Here is a 15,133-nt window from a genome sequence, read left to right on the forward strand (position 1 = left end):
AATGGTTTTTTTCAAAGACCGAACACTTAATTAAATAAACTTGAGTAAAACATGAAATCAGGGACACATATGGCCAGGGAGTCGCCGATCCCCCGTGAGTACTTACCATTACCACCTGAATGTCAAAACAATGTCATGAGGCCATTTCTTATCTGTTTGGGTTAGGGGTCATTAGACCTCTGGCCGGATTTATAATTTTTCATAGAACAAAACATTTTCATCATAACATTTTGCACAGTAACCACATTATTGACATCTTGTTTACAGGTGAGACCTAGCCTTAACAGAGACTCTAGTACATAGGAATAATCTAACCATAACTAGTCTGTTCCTGTGAAACCAACAAAAGACTCCATAACTGTTCAGAGTGAGGTCAAGACTGGCTCTGTGGCCCTTCTTTTTACCCCTCCTCCGTCCCAAAGGATGGGGTCCCTCCTTATGGGATGGCCCCACCTTCCCTCTCCCATTCATACTGGGAGGTCTCCCGCCTCGGACGTTCTTGTGCAGGGGGCCCGGCTGCCCTTAGGATATGTACCGCTGGTACCCCCTACACCTCAGTTGTTGTCCCCCAAAGGGCTAGTGATATGTTGTGTCCAAATGCACCTGCGTGGGTGGTTGATAGGTAAAGGCCACGTGTTAGCAACTGCCTAGAAAGCCCCCGGGCCGCTGCCATTTCCTTTCGACTTGTTAGCAGCATCCTTTGGAGGGTCCAAGGAAACAGATGTTACATTTGATTACAAAAAGGATGCCATGAAGGGACCTGAAGTGTCCCCATAATTTTGACTTCCCCCGCCACAGGCCAGCATAGTTTACTGACTATCTGTCCCCCCCAACACACATTGCACGCTGGACTAGGCAGGCCAGCAAATTTTTCATAAACATTGCATTACCTTCTTTAGACAGGTGCACTCCATCCTGTAATAGAAACCGTTCCCCTTGATGCACCCAGGAGGTATGGCTTACAAATGGGCTGTCCTGAACAGTTTACCCACCTACCAGTTCAACTGTTTCTCTTTCACTGACTCATTAATAGCTCTGACCAACTTACCACCTCTCCAACTCAGCCTCGGGACAACATTGGATCACATAATTATGGCCTCTGGAAGCACATTGCTTGTGATGTGTAGTCACCTGCAGAATAAAAACTCTTTGCACGCCTCACTTAGGAGTGGTCCAAAACCATCACGTCTGTAACGCCTCTTGCTCCAGTGTAGACCGGAGGCAATGAGCTATCCAGCGGCTCTATACCTTTAACATCTCCTCCACCTGTGTTGACAGGAGAATATGGTAAAGAATGGAAAAATTACACAAGAAAAGACAGGGGATATTTACAACATGCTCAATGTCACATCCGTCTGCCTATCGTTTGCGCCGCCTGTCCCGCCAACCTCACACTTGCCACAGCAGTCGCTGCGCCAATCCGAAATGAATGGGAACTATAGTCTGCTGAATCCAAGCCTGCTGATACCAGAGCCCTGCTGAGCACCCTGGTGAATTGGAACCTTGTGAGTGGTGTCCCACCCTCATGTACCAAAAGGGGCCCTACCGTCCCTTGCACCTGGTGGGCCATAAAAGCTTCTAGATTGCCCAGCGGTCAACAGTCAGTCCCTGGCGCTCGATGCAGCAGTATGTGACCCCCCTACCCATTTGGTCAGTATTAGAATGGGTAAGAACAATCCTGTGCACACATATAGTTAATCAAATCAAAGTTGACTTGAGTAAGTACAAAATTGACAAAAGAAGCATCCGCATATGGACTAGTGATTCTGTTTAATGGGCGTAACCAGCCGACACGTGTTTCGTCATGGGAAGAGTAGATCACGACTCTTCAGGGCTGGAAAGGATACAAAAACATTACATACTAAGACATATGCCACAAAAGCAATAGTTGCAAAATTGTGACATAGACCAAATCGTAAATGTCACGCCTATATGGGGCCAAAAGGAAAAGAGAACACCACTAATTCAAGAGGGTGCTGACGTACTGTTGAAAGCAAAAGTATAGAGTAAACCTGCACCACCAATCGGTGAAAAGACACGAAGAAAGGGAAGAAAGGAAGAAAAGAACAAAGTTAATGCCAATGCACAGCCGAAATGCACCAGAGCACGAGGTCACAGAAAAAAATCTAGTAAAAGTGCAAAGACGAGAATCACTGTGAGTGCGGAGCCAAAAATTACATCCATACCTGTAGCTATAGCCAAAAGGACAGTGGATGCTGAAAAAAGAAAAAATATATAGCGAAAAATAATTAAAAGGCTGCGTGTATAAAAAAGCGAAAACAGTAATCCCAACCTGTCGTCATTGAACAAGGTGTACAAGAAAAACTTACCCCTCAACCGGTGATAATTCCAACCCGGCTGGGTAGCGCGCTAGGTGTGAACGGTAGGTCAGTCAAGTTGGGCAAATCGGTTAAATCTCTGTAGAGATGGAAATAATATCACCAAATGTGAGCGGCCAAAAAATCCATGTGTAATGCGTAGGCAAAACCTATAGTGCATGAAAAGCTCATACCTCCAAAATTCAGCCAAAGTAGTCCTCAAGATGCCATCCGCCAGTAACGTGCAAACCAGTAAAAAAGCAACGTATTCTTTAAATCTTGGCTCCAGCCCGTGAGTGTCGGGCAAAAGTTTCAACACGACCAACATATCTGTAATAAAACAAGCACCGGAGCCCAAGTCAGGCAACGATAATGTATCCCACAATGCTCGTATTTAAAAAGACAAAGATACCGTGTCAGTATCAGTATCGGTACCGGAGAGACAATAAATTACGGTACTTACATGTTGAGAAGTGTATCAAGACGTCCTGGCGGCATCCATTCGGTGTGCGAGTGAATCCGAGACCAGTAACCCGGAAGTGCTTAAATGTCGGGAAAATGCCCAAACACTAGAACGTTACTATACGTATACTAAGTAGAACCGGAAGAAAACAGACCGAAACATACTAGAACTGATCGTAACCGAAGTGCCAGAGAAAGTGAATATCATGTCTACTCTTAATTGTACGTGCATTTAAGTGAGTCCCACAAAAGCTACAAATCAAAAGCACCACGCAAGTTGTGTAGCCTGCTGCCGTTTGACCGTCGTATGTCATATAATGAAAAGAGGATACTCACTACAGAGAGCAGCCGCAAACACAAGTGATACACTTCTCAACATGTAAGTCCTGTAATTTATTGTCTCTCCGGTACCGATACTGATACTCACACGGTATCTTTGTCTTTTTAAATACGAGCATTGTGGGATACATTATCGTTGCCTGACTTGGGCTCCGGTGCTTGTTTTATTACAGATATGTTGGTCGCATAGACTTTCTCGTGTTGAAACTTTTGCCCGACACTCACGGGCTGGAGCCAAGATTTAAAGAATACGTTGCTTTTTTACTGGTTTGCACGTTACTGGCGGATGGCATCTTGAGGACTACTTTGGCTGAATTTTGGAGGTATGAGCTTTTCATGCACTATAGGTTTTGCCTACGCATTACACATGGATTTTTTGGCCACTCACATTTGGTGATATTATTTCCATCTCTACAGAGATTTAACCGATTTGCCCAACTTGACTGACCTACCGTTCACACCTAGCGCGCTACCCAGCCGGGTTGGAATTATCACCGGTTGAGGGGTAAGTTTTTCTTGTACACCTTGTTCAATGACGACAGGTTGGGATTACTGTTTTCGCTTTTTTATACACGCAGCCTTTTAATTATTTTTCGCTATATATTTTTTCTTTTTTCAGCATCCACTGTCCTTTTGGCTATAGCTACAGGTATGGATGTAATTTTTGGCTCCGCACTCACCGTGATTCTCGTCTTTGCACTTTTACTAGATTTTTTTCAGTGACCTCGTGCTCTGGTGCATTTCGGCTGTGCATTGGCATTAACTTTGTTCTTTTCTTCCTTTCTTCCCTTTCTTCGTGTCTTTTCACCGATTGGTGGTGCAGGTTTACTCTATACTTTTGCTTTCAACAGTACGTCAGCACCCTCTTGAAATAGTGGTGTTCTCTTTTCCTTTTGGCCCCATATAGGCGTGACATTTACGATTTGGTCTATGTCACAATTTTGCAACTATTGCTTTTGTGGCATATGTCTTAGTATGTAATGTTTTTGTATCCTTTCCAGCCCTGAAGAGTCGTGGTCTACTCTTCCCATGACGAAACACGTGTCGGCTGGTTACGCCCATTAAACAGAATCACTAGTCCATATGCGGATGCTTCTTTTGTCAATTTTGTACTTACTCATGTCAACTTTGATTTGATTAACTATATGTGTGCACAGGATTGTTCTCATTGTTTGGTTGTAGGTTTTTCCTATACGATTTGGTGGGTTTCTGGGGTCTCCCCTCCCTGTTTGCACCATAACAGACATCTGAGCTCTTATTACCCACGTCTACCTGCAGAGCGCCATTTCTTCCTAACTATTGAATACCCCTTTCTAAATTTTTTACAGTATTGGAATGGGTAATGGGTAATAGTGACCTGCAGGGAGCCGATTGGCCATCGAACGTCTGTTCATTGTAGCCCACCCTTCATATCTGTTCTGTTCAGTTTTGTTTTTTGCTTTGCTACTAGCTCCCTTAACCTCAATGCCCCTTAAAATGCAAGGGAGAACGCTGCCCTAAAAAGCTGAACTTCATCGGATGGTCTACATACCCTGTCAAGGCAGTTCTCTGTGTCTATGGGGTGCCTGGAGTCTAGTCTAGATACACCCCTCTAAGCTCTGCCAGCCCTTCAGTGCCCTTTCCACCAGGAATGCGTTGGTCCCATCCGTGCAACCAAGCATCTTTGCAAAAAATGAAATTGCCACAATATGTCACTTGCCATAGGACACAGGTCTCCCTTCCCCTCTCAGGTACCCTAGGAATGAGATTACTGGCTCAGGTGAAAACCATCCGCCCACCCTTGTACTTCCTGGAACCTGTGATATGCGCAATATGCCCCCTCGTGGGCACGCCTTGTGCTAGGTGCTAAACTGGCCGCCACGAGGCCTGGTGGACTGGGGCACCAAGCTGCCATTGGTGCTCCAGTAATTCTATCCCCAGGAATTCCATTGTGGTTGCCGGTCCACAGGTCCTGGCTTGCGCAAGTGGTACCCCGAATACACCCATCAATTCCTGGAAGCACTGCAAAGCCCTCCCACGTTCCTCTGTTTCAGGCGCACCCAAGAACAGGAAGTCATCCAAATAATGAAGTGCCCAGTGGTGTCCTGATCTCCTTCTAAATACCCATTCCAAGAAGGCACTAAACCTCTCAAAGTAGGCACAGGAGACTGAGCAGCCCATGGGGATACACTAGCCAAAGTAGAACGCACCCTCAAATTGGAAGCTCAATAAATGAAAATCCTCAGGGTGAACCAGAAGCAGCCGAAAGGCAGATTCTATATCTGCTTTTGCTAGCAAGGTCCCGGGTCCCAGCTAGCGGTGGGTAGTGAGCTCCGCTCCGCCAGCAGAGTTTGCAGAGTTTTTGCCAACTCCGCGCTCTGCTGGAAGCTTAGAGTTCATCAAAAACTCTGATTCCGCCACATGGCCGAGTTTGCCCCTGCCGCCCACCACTACCCCTGAGGCCATATTCTCAATGAGCTATCACCGAGTTAACGGCACTTTAGTGCAGCCAAAGTCGAAATAAATTCATCACCATATTCACAAGCTGGTGCTAACAGCCCGTAGCACCAGTTTTCCGACGATAGCATCCGCAAAAAACATCGCCACAGATCACCCCGACAACTATCGCTAATGAGATGCAGAGTAGGCGTTCCCGAGCAAAACGCCACGACAACACCACCCCACAACATTCACAACGATCAGCCGGGGAACAACCTTTACAACGCAACTTTTACAAAGCACTACCTTTACAACGCATTTTTTACAACGCATAATCCATTACAACGCATGACATTACAACGCATGACACTACAACGCATTTTTAAAAACTACCTTTACAACGCATTCCATTACAACGCATACTACCATTACAACGCATACCATTACAACGCATAATATTACACTACACTATCCAACACTTACCCTACTGTTGCACCCCCTGGAGTTAGAATAGTAATTTTTACCCCTATACTATCCAACACTTACCCTACTGATGCACCCCCTGGAGTTAGAATAGTAATTTTTACCCCTATACTATCCAACACTTACCCTACTGATGCACCCCCTGGAGTTAGAATAGTAATTTTTACCCCTATACTATCCAACACTTACCCTACTGATGCACCCCCTGGAGTTAGAATAGTAATTTTTACCCCTATACTATCCAACACTTACCCTACTGATGCACCCCCTGGAGTTAGAATAGTAATTTTTACCCCTATACTATCCAACACTTACCCTACTGATGCACCCCCTGGAGTTAGAATAGTAATTTTTACCCCTATACTATCCAACACTTACCCTACTGTTGCACCCCCTGGAGTTAGAATAGTAATTTTTACCCCTATACTATCCAACACTTACCCTACTGATGCACCCCCTGGAGTTAGAATAGTAATTTTTACCCCTATACTATCCAACACTTACCCTACTGATGCACCCCCTGGAGTTAGAATAGTAATTTTTACCCCTATACTATCCAACACTTACCCTACTGATGCACCCCCTGGAGTTAGAATAGTAATTTTTACCCCTATACTATCCAACACTTACCCTACTGATGCACCCCCTGGAGCTAGAATAGTAATTTTTACCCCTATACTATCCAACACTTACCCTACTGATGCACACCCTGGAGTTAGAATAGTAATTTTTACCCCTATACTATCCAACACTTACCCTACTGATGCACCCCCTGGAGTTAGAATAGTAATTTTTACCCCTATACTATCCAACACTTACCCTACTGATGCACCCCCTGGAGTTAGAATAGTAATTTTTACCCCTATACTATCCAACACTTACCCTACTGATGCACCCCCTGGAGTTAGAATAGTAATTTTTACCCCTATACTATCCAACACTTACCCTACTGATGCACCCCCTGGAGTTAGAATAGTAATTTTTACCCCTATACTATCCAACACTTACCCTACTGTTGCACCCCCTGGAGTTAGAATATTAATTTTTACCCCTATACTATCCAACACTTACCCTACTGTTGCACCCCCTGGAGTTAGAATAGTAATTTTTACCCCTATACTATCTAATACTTACCTTAAATGTAATTTAATATAATGCGTTGTAATGGTATGCGTTGTAAAGGTAGTATGCGTTGTAATGGCAATGCGTTGTAAAGGTATTTTTTAAAAATGCGTTGTAGTGTCATGCGTTGTAATGTCATGCGTTGTAATGGATTATGCGTTGTAAAAAATGCGTTGTAAGTGCATGCGTTGTAAAAGTGTGCGTTGTAACGTCATACATCCCGATCAGCCAGATCGGCGATAAGATAACAAAACATGCGATAACGCACGTTAGCAGTAGGAAACTAACACCTGCTCTGACCTGGTGTAAAGTCGGACGACAACCTGCAGCAGTCACGGGAGCACAGCCCACACCCAAACATGAAGAACAACAGATGCCCCCGAGCCACTGAACATGCAGCTCGGAGCCCCAATAGGGCGACAATATACACCGCCACCACACCCAGGACCTCAATCCCCACCCAGAACATCCCCCCCGGACCACCACAGAGGCAGCGTAGACAAAGGCAGCGGACCCCCAGGAAACGCACCAGCTGCACAGACCCAACATCTGACAATGTCACCGTCCACCACAGGCTCAAAAGGACAACCTTCCTACACATCCTGACCATCATCACCCAACATGCCGACGGCACCAACACAGCAAACAACCAACATCCTACCCCACACCAAGCTGCTGGCTGTGCTGCACCTGTTGGCCTCTGGTACCCCCCCAACCAACACCCGCCAGAGTCGGAGGAGTCTCACAGCCAACCGCATCAAAGTCCCTCACACCTGTCCTGGATACCATCATCGGCCTGATACCCTGCTCAGCACTCCAGGGGCCACTAACTCAGTGCACCGCAAGCCATTGTCTGTTACTGATTGAGTTTTGTGCTGTGGAGAGATTGCACAGCTATGTCACCTCAAACTGTGTGGGGGCCCTGAGACATTGATGAGGAAGATGATGCAGGTCTAACACACCCCACTGCATCTGCATCTGCATCTGCATCTGCATCAGGAATATCTCGAAGAGACACAATCCAAGACGTTTCCTTCACATGAGCGCGCTCATCTCTAATGCCCCAACTCCAGTGCACTGCAACTCACAGACACTTCTGTTTGTATGTTGGGTGACCTCTGTCCTTGCTCCGGCTCCATGTTGCTCAGCAGTTGACTCTGTTATGCAGGTGTTTTCTGTTTTCATTGCACTGGTGTCCACTGTTCAAGTTGTTGCCAGCACCAAGCACTCCGTGCGGGCTGGCTTACACTCACCCCCAGACACATCCAGCACAGGCATCACGGTACATGTGGCCATGCCAATAAAGGGGCCGGGTGCACGTGCCCGTAGCCAGTTCATCATGATATCTGTGTGTATCCCTGTGGTCTTCTTGTATGCAGGAGGGCCCTGGGCCCTACGACATTGCATTGTGCTGTGTACAGCAGACAGCCAGAGGGTTAGAGCTTTGACATGTAGCTTTGTCGACACCCACTCAGTTTGTAAGGGGAGTAGCCTGAGACGTCGTACGCAGAGCCAACGTGGGTGTGTGACTGCTATTTGCGTGCCCCTGGACGAGGTTCTGTACTGGGAATGTGCATCTGCATGTGTCTATGGCAGTGTGGGTCTCCTTTGTGGGGTGTAGGTGGTCCCTGAAGGGTAATAGACAACAACGTATGTGATGTAGTTCGCCTTCCATGGGTTCGGAGCCCACCCACACCTGTTCGGCAACCTCCTTTTGGCGTGCTGACACATGGCATTGGGGTGCCATGTGTGGGTGGGTGAAGTGTTGTGAGCCAGCTGTGCTTGCGGGTGCTTCCTGCTGTGTGGTCTGTTGCAGGGGCTGGGTTCTCCTCTGAGTAGCTTGCCTACCCTGGTCCTGGTGGTGGGTTGCGTGGGATGTCCATGGGCTGTTGTACGGCGTCGGTGTCGAAGGTGTGGTGGTCCTCTCCGGCATCACAGATGTGTTGTCTTCTGTGCTCTGCTGGAGGAGTTGTGTGCCCCTCTGCAATGTGAAGGGGAGATGCATGTTGACATTGTGTTGACATGTTTGTTGCTGCATTGTTCTGGTTTACCTGCAGACTGTTCGACAATGTACATTGTGACTGTTTGGGAGGTGCTGAGTACTGCTGCGGGACAGTGTACATTTGAACTACATGATGGATGTGAGGTCGTACGCTTATTTTTCCATTTCACAGTTTCCTGCTCTGTCAGATGTAGTAGGCATGTTTCTGTGCGTGTGCGGAGCCAGTTGTGTCCTCTGTTCTGCAGTGTCGGCTTTGCGCATTGTACCACGTTGCCGTCAATGTGGGTGTGCTGTTCTTGCTATGTGGGTGTGCTGCAGTGTGCCAAGGGGATCAGGGACATGATCCAGGGTAATTGTGGGTGTGCAGGGTGCTACACCTCATTGTGCATGTGTGCCATTGTGCCCATCTCTCCCTGTCCCCCCAGTCCCTGGTCGTTACTCACACTGTTGATGTTGTGTCCGGTCCTCTTTCCTGTGTCCGTACTCCCTACTCCTTGCACCGTCTCCACACTGATGACTGTGGCCTAGGTTTCCTCCAGCTCCTCCTGTGGCGTAGGACTGCCACCTCCTGTCGCCGTTGCTGCCTTCCTGTTTGCTGCGAGTTTGTGCCTGATTTAGGTGTAACAACATGCCACCGCCTCTTGGTCTCCTTGATTGGCCTCCTTGGCACTCCGACTTCATTCCAGGTGGTCTACTTGTGGGTCAGTTGATGGTAGTGTTCTGTCACCTCCGTGATGCTGATCTAGTTTTGCTGCGGACTGCACATAGTCTTCCTCTCCCTCTTCTCCTCGGCCGTCCCCGTTGTTCCTTGCTGGTGGTCTGTGGTGGTTGTGGGGTTCACGTTGGCCTCTGCGCTGGGTCAGGGTGCACCCTTGTTTCTGGTGTGTTTTTCTTGCTCTGCTTTTATCGTGCATTTTCCCGCCAGATGTGTTGGATTTGCTGGCCTGTGGCTGGTTTTGGCAGTTTTTTCACAGCGTTCATGTTTCGCATTTTTGCGGCATGGCGTTGATCTCAATGCGGCCATTTGGCACGTTATCACACGTTCTTGAGAATATGCCCCCTGATGTTTTGTTCTATCACATCTTTAAAAAAAAAAAACATGAACATGGGGCACGCCCCATACTCTACTGCCTGTTCTTGTATAGGGACCTGCACCCGTTTTCTTATTAGATGACTGCTGTAAAGTGTGCATCTTTTCCACATTTGGACTGTGAAAGCCGAAGAGCATTTAGTCTTGCTTTGGAATTCGATGCTTGTGGTTACGTACGGGTGAGTAAGTCTGTTGCAGAAAAGCAGAGCAGCTTTTGGTGCCTTGTTAGACGCAGGGTTCACACTGCACCAGCCTCACACGAGCCTTCTTTACTTTGTGCGTAGCAGCCGCACATCAGACTTCTTTCAGACGTACAGGCATCCTCGAATGGGCCTTTCTGGACAGGCACTGTTCTATCCGAGGCTGTTTGTGTTAGCCACCGGGCTCGAGCTTGTACCCCCTTTGTGGCAGTGCCCTGGTCATTCATCGCAATGGCCTATGACAGTGCAAGGGTATATGAACCACACTTTCCCCTGCAGTAAAAATATTGATCCCAAGTAAGGGAGACAACAGATCCCATGCAGGATCAGGAAATGCATCACCTGATATTTTCATTAGGGAAGGGAGGTTGCCGCACTCTGGACATTACTTATGCTGATACATTACACTGTGTTGTTACTTAGCAGATTTTATCTCTGGATTGCCAGTTACTCCACCCCATGCAATGTCCCAATTAGCGGAGGTGTGGCTTGGTTGATATGATGGGGGGTGGCATGGGGAGCGGGAAGGTGTGGAGCTTTATATTTTCCAAAAATTGCGCTGGCATATCATCAGTATCAAACATGAATTGAGGATTAATATGCACTTGACCTTATAAACGGAACAAAAAAAGGTATTAAGGGCCAGATGTACGATGCGTGTTTGGACGGGAAGTCTCCTGCGTGTCTCTGGAGTGCGTGCTTCCCCTGCCTTATGCTGATCTCCAGGCAAGGCACTCAAAAGCTACTGTGTGGTTTCTAGATCCCACCTCAGTGAACATGACAATCATACCTCAGTGCGCATGACAATCATACCTCAGTGCGCATGACAATCATACCTCAGTGCGCATGACAATCATACCTCAGTGCGCATGACAATCATACCTCAGTGCGCATGACAATCATACCTCAGTGCGCATGACAATCATACCTCAGTGCACATGACAATCATACCTCAGTGATCATGACAACCATACCTCAGTGCGCATGACAATCATACCTCAGTGATCATGACAACCATACCTCAGTGCGCATGACAATCATACCTCAGTCACATGACAATCATACCTCAGTGCGCATGACAATCATACCTCAGTGCACATGACAATCATACCTCAGTGCGCATGACAATCATACCTCAGTGCACATGACAATCATACCTCAGTGCACATGACAATCATACCTCAGTGCGCATGACAATCATACCTCAGTGCGCATGACAATCATACCTCAGTGCGCATGACAATCATACCTCAGTGCGCATGACAACCATACCTCAGTCACATGACAATCATACCTCAGTGCACATGACAACCATACCTCAGTGCGCATGACAATCATACCTCAGTGTGCATGACAATCATACCTCAGTGCGCATGACAATCATACCTCAGTCACATGACAATCATACCTCAGTGCGCATGACAATCATACCTCAGTGCACATGACAATCATACCTCAGTGCGCATGACAATCATACCTCAGTGCACATGACAATCATACCTCAGTGCACATGACAATCATACCTCAGTGCGCATGACAATCATACCTCAGTGCGCATGACAATCATACCTCAGTGCGCATGACAATCATACCTCAGTGCGCATGACAACCATACCTCAGTCACATGACAATCATACCTCAGTGCACATGACAACCATACCTCAGTGCGCATGACAATCATACCTCAGTGTGCATGACAATCATACCTCAGTGCACATGACAATCATACCTCAGTGCGCATGACAACCATACATGTCCACTGAGGGTCTCCCGGTTTACATGGATTGAGACCCTAGAGCTTGGCTCTGAGGTCGAGGGGGCATGCCTAGTGCACCCCTATTTTTCAGAGAGTAGCTACTGCCCTCTCTATTAAGGCTGTGGTAGACTGACAGTGGTGGCAGCAATACATCTATAGTCAGGGGGGTGAGTCCCTAGGCACCCTCCTGACCAAGTCTGTGCAGTCTGCCATGCCTGTGGTCCTGTTGCCTTTGTCTACCTGACGTGTGTGAGAGCCCGTGGGTGAACTGGGGAAGAATGGTGAGCTGAGCCAGTGTGAGGAATGCGAGCTGTTCTGCTAGACATCCCAGCTCCCCCGTGCACCTCCCCATTTCCTTGGAAAGGCCTGGTGGGCTGGGGTAGACACTCAGCTCTTATCTGGGTTTAGCTGCACTAACTCTGCTAAAGGGACCCTCCCCCATTGGTCAGTGCCTCCTGGGCTGGAGTTAATTAAAATTCCTCTTTAGGGATGCACAGGCTGGTACCAGAAAAATATGGAGGGAAATTGTGCATGCTTTAGCTATGCATTGAACATGCCATGAAGGGTTTGTGATTGGAGGTGTATTCAGGATGCAAAACTAGCAGACCCTCTGATTGGATGAGCTTATCAATCAGAGGTGATAAAAGTCTGGCCTGAGTGGTCAGCTGTTGTTCAAGACTGGTCTATGACTGAAGAGGCGGCCACACCAGGTCCGTCTGAAGATAGCCAGGCGCAACCCGCAGTGTGAAGGCAAGAGATAAGACACTGTTCACTGTGTCTGGAACTAAGGCAGAAAGGAGTCTGCTGCGAAGAGTTCAATGAGAATCCGGGGCATCAGCAACATTGGAGACCAGCTGTTTCTGTGAGACTTGTGGAGCGTGCGCTTTTGAACAAGAAAAGTACAGACAGCTGCCCAAGGTGTGGAAAGGAAGCTTACAGCACATCACAGGATTTGGTGTGGAAAGGAAGCTTGCGGCACATCAAGGAAGCTGGTGTGGAAGGAAGCTTGTAGCACATCAAGGGAGCCAGAGAGGGGGAAGCTTGATTCTAGTCCTTGAGGGTGAGATCAAATCCCCTCTAACCTCCTCCCCTGCACTGTGGGAGCCTGTACAATCAGTAGCTGGGAATAGAGGCCAGTGAAAGAGGCCCCCACCTTTCTTTTTGTGATCTCTGGGGGTATCAGGGTGAACTGGCACTCTGTCCAGCCACTAACCTCCTACAGCTAAGCCAGTGGCTACTGGACTAGTTGGACTCCAGTAAACTGTGCCAAGACATCAGGCACCTGTGGTAAGATCCCTGACACCACTAGAGCGGTGTCCTCACTCACGACGGGAGGGCACTTCTGTTGCTTTGGGTGGGAGTTATGGGGCTGATCACGAACATTTGACGTCACATCATATGCTGAAACTATATCCTTTCAATCCAAAGATTGGTATTAAGGCTCTAGTGAATGAGAGCAGCCCTGTGTAACATGGTCTGTAATATGCTATGCTTATTGTGTTTTCATGTTAAATATGCTATGCTTATTGTGTTTTCATGTTAACTGTGTTTTTATAGTGCTTTGCGTCTAGGCGCTATAATACTGTTTGGGGTTAGAACTCTGTCCCAGAGGGTTGTAGAGACATCTGGTTTAAACTGTTTATCCTAGTTTAATGTGTAGCATAATTATCTTGTGTGTATTAAAGTACTTTTCTTTTATAAAAAGTAAAGCACTGACTGGACATTGAGTTTATCAGCTGGTGGTACGGTGTGCACTGTATTCTGAATGTCTAACCCCACCTCACCTCCTTGAGTAAGCCTTGGACTGCTCTGTCTCGCTACCCTGAGAGAGTCAAGTGCTGGAGAGGAGTACTTGGTTGTCCAGTTTTGGGTCCACCAGTACTGAGGCCCCGGGACACCAGTGGGGAACCCTCCAGTTGATGTCATTGGAGCGCAGTGACCCCTGAGTGCCCTGGTGCCCAGGAAGCCGGTCTAACAACGAGCAAAATAGCGCCTCGCAAATTGCGAGTCTTTTGCGACTCGCAATTTGCGAGGCACTATTATGTCTGTACAACAGTGTTATTACACTGTTTTGCGGTTCCCAATGGGGTCGCAAATAGAGAGGCTCATGAATATTGATGATCCTCTCGCTATTTGCGACCCCATTGGGAATGGCTGGCCCTCCCAGGGATGGTGGCCTGCAGGGCTCAGCAGACCGCCATGTCTGGGACTGCTTTTAAATAAAGCAGATTTTTTTTTCTATGCAGCCCGTTTTCCTTAAAGGCAGGAGAGGTCCCTGGGATCACTGCCTGCCCTTAAAAAATATTTTCCCCTGCTTTTGCAAAGGGCTTCCCTTTTGCGACCCCATTACCACCCTCTTGATAAAGATGGTTTGAACCAGGATGATACCATCAAAACGTGTTAATGCCTTCGAGTCCTAATCTGTGATGCTGGCTGTCACAACAGATGAAATATTTTCCACATATCTAGTTCCAGCCTTAACTTTACCTCGTCATGGATAGGTTTTATTGATGACAAAGTGTATTGTCTTGTTGACACTCTCTCTTTTTTCTATGTTCTCCTTCTTATTATGTTTTGTTTTCTGTATATGTAGTACCTGCAGGACAATACCCTGTATCTGTAGGCAGCATATGGGATCGGATTCCCTTTCATATTGATTTTTATTGTAATGAATTGACAAAAAGTTTTTATTGTTTTTAATAAACCTATTTGTATAATGCTATCAGTGCCTCTGCGTAGCGGCAAAATATATTAGCAAAGTCAAATGTTTCCTTTGTGCTTCTTTGTGTGAAGTGACGTACGTGGTTTGGATGAATGTGGAGAATAGTGTGTGATACATGGTCCACCAAAGGATACAGAGACGTTTATTGAGCCTTAAACAGAGCCCTCTTCCTTTGGGGTAAAAGGGGTCCCTCTCACTTGTCTTTTGAGTACTGAAGAATG

The 15,133-nt window shown here is 47.1% G+C and overlaps 2 long non-coding RNA genes across 2 annotated transcripts; one reads left to right on the forward strand and one right to left on the reverse strand.

Annotated features, from left to right (window-relative positions):
• Nucleotides 1-211: 211 nt before the first annotated feature.
• On the reverse strand, nt 212-2,826 carry LOC146788625 (uncharacterized). Its single transcript, XR_014970579.1, has 5 exons — nt 2,782-2,826; nt 2,513-2,648; nt 2,331-2,418; nt 2,187-2,216; nt 212-1,834 (listed from the first exon to the last, which is right to left on the reverse strand). It is a non-coding gene; the product is annotated as an uncharacterized LOC146788625 (long non-coding RNA).
• A 129-nt stretch (nt 2,827-2,955) lies between these two features.
• On the forward strand, nt 2,956-4,638 carry LOC146788626 (uncharacterized). The gene is made up of 5 exons (XR_014970580.1): nt 2,956-3,159; nt 3,293-3,442; nt 3,537-3,624; nt 3,739-3,768; nt 4,121-4,638. It is a non-coding gene; the product is annotated as an uncharacterized LOC146788626 (long non-coding RNA).
• The last annotated feature ends 10,495 nt before the right edge of the window (nt 4,639-15,133 follow it).

This window comes from Triturus cristatus, chromosome 11, assembly GCF_964204655.1.
Source record: "Triturus cristatus chromosome 11, aTriCri1.1, whole genome shotgun sequence".
NCBI lineage: Eukaryota > Metazoa > Chordata > Amphibia > Caudata > Salamandridae > Triturus > Triturus cristatus.